This window comes from Balaenoptera acutorostrata, chromosome 4, assembly GCF_949987535.1.
Source record: "Balaenoptera acutorostrata chromosome 4, mBalAcu1.1, whole genome shotgun sequence".
Taxonomy (NCBI): Eukaryota; Metazoa; Chordata; class Mammalia; order Artiodactyla; family Balaenopteridae; genus Balaenoptera; species Balaenoptera acutorostrata.
In genome coordinates this window covers 95,564,244-95,570,517 of record NC_080067.1, presented here as the reverse complement: position 1 = coordinate 95,570,517, position 6,274 = coordinate 95,564,244, and positions in this window count along the sequence as shown.

Genomic DNA, 6,274 nt, shown 5'->3' with positions numbered 1-6,274 from the left:
GGGTTTCACCTTCATGACCTCATCTAATTACCTTAGCAAAGCCCTACCTCCTAATACCATCATTTTGAGGGGTAGGGTTTCAACATATGAATTTGGGGGGACATAAACGTTCAGTCCATAACAAAGATTTATATAAGGAAAACTGCAAAACTGATGAAAGGTATTAAAGAAAAACTAAATAAATGGAGAGATATTCCACGTTCATGAATAGGAAGACTCAATATTGTTAAGATGAGAGTTATCAACTTGATCTATAGATTTAACACAATCCCAATCAAAATATCAGCAAGTAGTTTTGTGGATATCAACAAACTGATTTTAAAGTTTATATGGAGATGCAAAAGGCCCAGAATAGCCAAATCAATATTGAAGGAGAACAAAGCCAGAGGACTGACACCACTCAGTTCAAGACTTACCATAAAGCTATAGTAATCAAGACAGTGTGGTATTTGCAAAAGAATAGGAAAATAGATCAATAGAACAGAATAGAGAGCCCCCAAATAGACCCACGTAAATATAGTCAACTGATTTTTGACAAATGAGTAAAGGCAATACAATGGAGAAAAAATAGTATTTTCAACAAATGGTGGAATAACTGGGCATCCACATGCAAAATAATGAATCTAGGCACAGTCTTTACACATTTCACAAAATTTAACTCAAAATGGATCGCAGACCTAAATGTAAGATGCAACACTATAAAATTCCTAAAAGACAACATGGGAGAAAACCTGAATGACCTTGGGTATGGTGATGACTTTTTAGGTACAACACCAAAGACCCAATCCATGAAAGAAATAATTATTAAGCTGGATTTTATTAAAATTAAAAACTTCTGCTCTGTGAAATATGATGTCAAGAGAATGAGAAGACAAACCACAGGCTGGGAGAAAATATTTGCAAAATATATACTTGATAAAGGATTGTTATCCAAAATATACCAAAAAACTATTAAAACTCAACAATAAGAAAGTGAACAATCCAATTAAAAAAGGAGCCAAAGACACAAACAGATACCTCACCAAAGAAGATATACAGATGGCAAGGAAGCATATGAAAAGATGTTCCACATCACATGTCATTAAGGCATTGACAATTAAAACAACAATGAGGTATCACTACACATCTATTAGAAAGGCCAAAATCCAGAACACTGACAACACCAAATGCCAGTGAGGATGTGGAGCAACAGGAACTTTCATTCGTCGCTGATGGGAATGTAAAATAGTATGGCTACTTTGGAAGACAGTTTGGTGGTTTCTTACAAAATTAAATATACTTTACCTTATTACCCAGCAAGTATGCTCCTTGGTACTTATCCAGAGGAGCTGAAAATATATGTACATACAAAAACCCGCACATGGACGTTTATAGTAGTTTTATTTATAATTTCCAAAACTTGGAAGCAACCAAGGTGTTCCAAGATGCTGGATAAATAAACTGTGGTACATCCAGACAATGGAATATTAATTAATGCTGAAAAGCAACGAGTTATGAAGCCATGAAAAGACATGGAGAAACCTTAAATGAATATTAACTAAGCGAAAGAAGCCAATATAGAAAGGCAACATACTGTACTATTCCAACTATATGACATTCTGGAAAAGGCAAAACTATAGAGACAGTAAAAAGATCAGTGGTTCCCAAGGGTTGGGGGAGGGAGGGATAAATAGGCAGAGCACAGGGGATTTTTAGAGCAGTGAAACTATTCTCTATACTACGATGTTGGATACATGTCATTTTACATTTTTCAAAACTCATCGACTACAACATCAATAATGTAGACTATGAACTTTGAGTGATAATGTGTCAAGGCAGGTTCATTGATTGTAACAAATGTACCAGTGTGGTGAAGGGATGTCAATAGAAGAGGATTTAATGTGTGTGAGGACAGGGGGTATATGGGAACTCTGTAATTTCTTCCTAATTTTGCTATGAACATAAAAGTGCTCTAAAAAATAAAATTTATTGATTCAAAAATAAGAGTGTGAATTATGTTATTCTAGGTATCCAAAGAGCAACATGTGAGGCTTATATGGGGTGTACTCAGCATTTAAATAAAAATTATAGAGAACTAAATGTACACACGCATGCACACACATTTTTGACTTCAATTTTCTTTTTCTGTTTCCTGTCTTGAATGTTCTACCTCCACAATCTCATCTCATGAATAATAAAATTGTCAAAGATCACTGAATAATGTATAGATTTCTGAAAAATTTCCTATCCTCTTTGTGATCATGATATTTAAAAAAATTGGGTAGTAAAATTAAAGCAGTTATCATCCTTGTTTGCAGGGTTTTTTCCTTGTAGAATATTGCTACCATTTTTCTCTTCCAAAGGCAAAAGTTCAGGAAAAAATTAGTATGTTCTGGCTTACACAGTCTCATGAATAAAGAGAATTTTGTGTTGGGCTACATGATAAGGCCAGTAGTATAGAGTATTTAAGATATTTGTCTTAAATGTATATTTTTCAAAGACATCTTCAACATACGTAAGCCAACTCTTGTCTAAAAGAGTAACACACTTCAAAGGAAAAAAGCGTGAGGAGCAAGAGCTTTGCTGTAATGGTTAGAGTGGGGCTAGAGGTAAGGAGGAGAGAAGGCAGCAGCACTATAAAATCTGACTTTGATCCCACACCACGTCTGCTCCATTGGTGTTACCACCCTACCGTTAGAATGAATATCTGAGCACCAATCATACTTCCTGGTTCTTCTGAGGAAGGGAAAGATGGTACCTAGTCAGTAGAGCTATGATCTGAATCGTTACACATTAAATGGTGTTAAGCGATTCCTGTTTGGAGAAAAAGCAAACCCAGAACTGTGAGAGTATTCCATTCTGGACCCATGTGGAAGAGAATAAGAACACTGGATATTGGTCCCGTTTTCATCTTTTGTCTTTTTGCCCATACATCCAGTAACTAGCAGTCGTTTATTAAGTGCCTAGTGTAGAATTGACGAGGACTGTGCTGGGCTATATGATTCTATAACACTGGATGATTTATCTTGCTTACCAGAGGCATTGAGAACCAGTCAGCCAGGGACAAATCCTTGCAGATTTCAAGGGGGTGGGGGCTGGGTGGTCACCGCAGGTTAGAGTCAGATACAGGCTCGTTTCTGCTGGATCTCAGAGCAGTAGAGTGAAGATTTCTCCCTATGGTTTGGGGAAGCTGTGAACATTGTCAGTTGATGTCCCACTCTTGCCTCATGATTCTCTAGAGAAGCCCTGCTTTGGGGACTGGCCCTGGAGACCCCAGAAAGCTATGGGAAGAATCACCAGCTGCCTTTGGCACTTGCCACTTTCTCTCTGATTTGGCTTCTCCAAAGACAAAAGACTTTCCTGCTCTTTTCCTGAGTGTTTCACAGCACTGATCCATAGATTAATATAACTCAGGGGTTCTCTTCTGATATCAGTAGAGGGTCCAACTCCACATGTGTAACTAACTCTTGGACAAACTGCTCAAATCCCATGGAAGGGGAACTGCATGGTGAGTGCACTCAGACAGTCTGAACCTGAGAGTGAGTGAGACTTAAGCACTGAACTCCGCTCAGAGGATCTGGGATTCAGCTGGTACCTACATTTTGCCCAGCTGCCCACTGCTTGCACTGCAAAAATTGCTCACAATATGACGAATGTCTCCCTGAGCTTGTGACATAGAAATTCTAGCACATTAGGAAGGATCTGAGGCATTATATAGGAATTCCCAGGCTGGAGCATTGCAATAGTCTAAAAAGGAGTTATATGTCAGGACTCTTTCTTAGAGGGAATGGCAGGAAAACAGACCACCTGTAAAAAGTGTGTGTATTAACCATGCCTTTTATTTTCTGATGCTTTGACCTCTTGGGGCCTTGCTGACCCTGGAGGGACTGCCCTTCCCCAGGTTAGCTAATTTCTAGAGATAGCAAACAACTCTCCTGTGAGTTCATATTCAAAGCAAACAATTGAGCCCATAACCTCATTTACCTCCTTTATTGGGGTCCCACACACAGGAGACCCCACTATCCACCTGCCATAATCATCACAAGGCCAGGTACCAGATATTTAGGACAGCCCCTATGCCCCTGAGCCTGCTGAAATTACTCAGACTAGTTAGTCCCACACCTGTTTACTCTGCCTCACCTGTTCCTTCCCATGGAAACCACAATAAAGGCTCTTGCCCATCCCCCTCCCACTCCCTGTGCCTCCTGAATGACCCAAGTGCTTCCCTGTGTGACCTCCCATGGCATGGCATGGCCTGCCTCTTTATTTTGAGATCTGTGAGTATAACAAACTATCTTCAGTGGCAGCCATCTCCTGGGCTATTGGCCTTGACATACTAAATATTAATAAAATCCATATTTTAAAACAGTGTGTGGTGATCGGGGGAGTGATAGCTAGATTATCCAGGAGCAGAAGCAAAGCCTACCTGTTGTGAAGTCTAAGGAATGTTCTAAACGGTGTGCACTTTTAGGGAATGTGTGTGGTTTACGTCTCTATACCTCTGGTGCCGGGAACAGAGCCTGGAACAGTGTTGCTCAATGTTTGTTGAAGAATGAGATGACGGTGGTGAGGGTGGGATGTTAATTTCAGTTCTTCTGACCCTCTTCGTAGGCTCCCCCATCCCAGCACACATTGGAGAAGTTGGGGTAGGGCAGACATCCTATAGATAGAGAAGACCCAGGTGAGGGGCTAGTAACATCAAAGACACAAGCACAGAGAGACACATAGACTATCTTTACTATTTGAGAAACAGAGGGTCACAGGCAGAGGGGACTTGAGTTGAGAATTCATGATTTGAATAAGAGGGGTGGAGGCTTTCTGGTTGGGGCCATGTTTTTATTGCTTACATGATCCCCAGACTGAGATCTCTACCTCCTTTACCTAGATTAGGTGGCAGCAGCTGGTCCACCCTACAGGATTGCAGTGGCAGTGCCGATGGCATGTGGCTTTCCCCTTGGCCATCCCAGGAACCACAAGGGTAGTCACGTGAGCATCTGGTGACAATGTACCCTGCGTGGCATCGGGTGGGGGAGAGAAAGCCAGAGGCTTTAGATTTTTTCTTTTTTAATTTTTACTGGAGTATAGTTGCTTTACAATGTTGTTAGTTTCTACTGTACAGCAAAGTGAATCAGCTATACGTATATATATATATCCCCTCTTTTTTGGATTTCCTTCCCATTTAGGTCACCACAGAGCACTGAGTAGAGTTCCCTGTGCTATACAGTAGGTTCTCATTTGTTATCTATTTTATATAAAGTATTAATAGTGTATGTATGTTAATCCCAATCTCCCAATTCATCCCACCCTCCCATTTCCCACTTGGTATCCATACTTTTGTTCTTCACGTCTGTGTCTCTATTTCTGCTTTGTAAATAAGATCGTCTATACCAATGTTTTCAGATTCCACATATATGCATTAATATACAATATTTGTTTTTCTCTTTCTGACTTACTTCACTCTGTATTTGTAGAGACGTGGATGGACCTAGAGATTGTCATACAGAGGCCTTAGATTTTGAGTGAAGTCCTCTTCCCAATTATTCTTTATCTCCTTCCTTCTGGAAGCGGGGAAGTAGTTAGGGACAACCTGCTTTACTGTGATGAATTGACAACCTGAACCCAGGTGCATGAGAATGCATATGGGGTGAGCAAGCGCCTTCATCCTCATATGACTACTTACATGAGGTACAAGAGGACAGATAACTTTCATTAGTGATGCTGGTTGGGAGATCTGGTATAACCTGAGGGCTGACACTCTGTGGGAGGGATGAAGAGATGAGACAGGGGCCAAAGTCACCAGCCCTCTTCCCCAAATCCCGTATCGCTTTTGTGTTCAGACAAAGGAACCACTCTGTCCAGGATCAGGTCACTAAATAGCTGTGTGCTGCTGGGGAAATTATATAACTTTCCTAAGCCCCAGCTTCCGCTTCTGTAAAATGGAAAAGACAGTGCTTACTTCATAGACTTGTACTGAGGAGTTAATAAAATAATAATAGAACGCCTAACAGGGCTTAGCACACAGTAAACACTCAACAGTGTCAGTTATATTCTTCACCACTGTATCAGCAGCAGATCTAAGAACCCGTGAGCATAGAGAGGGCAGGGACTTTGGGATGAATCTTCCAGTTAGAGGTTGCCATCTGGAGATGGTTGGGAAATGGGGTGGGGTCTAGTAGCAGGATTGAGCATGAAGGATATAAGTGCCCCCCCCATCAACCACTCCAATATCAGCTATCCAGAGCACTGAGAGATGCCTTATTTTTCCATCCATAGCAAAATCTAAGGAGCACTGAGC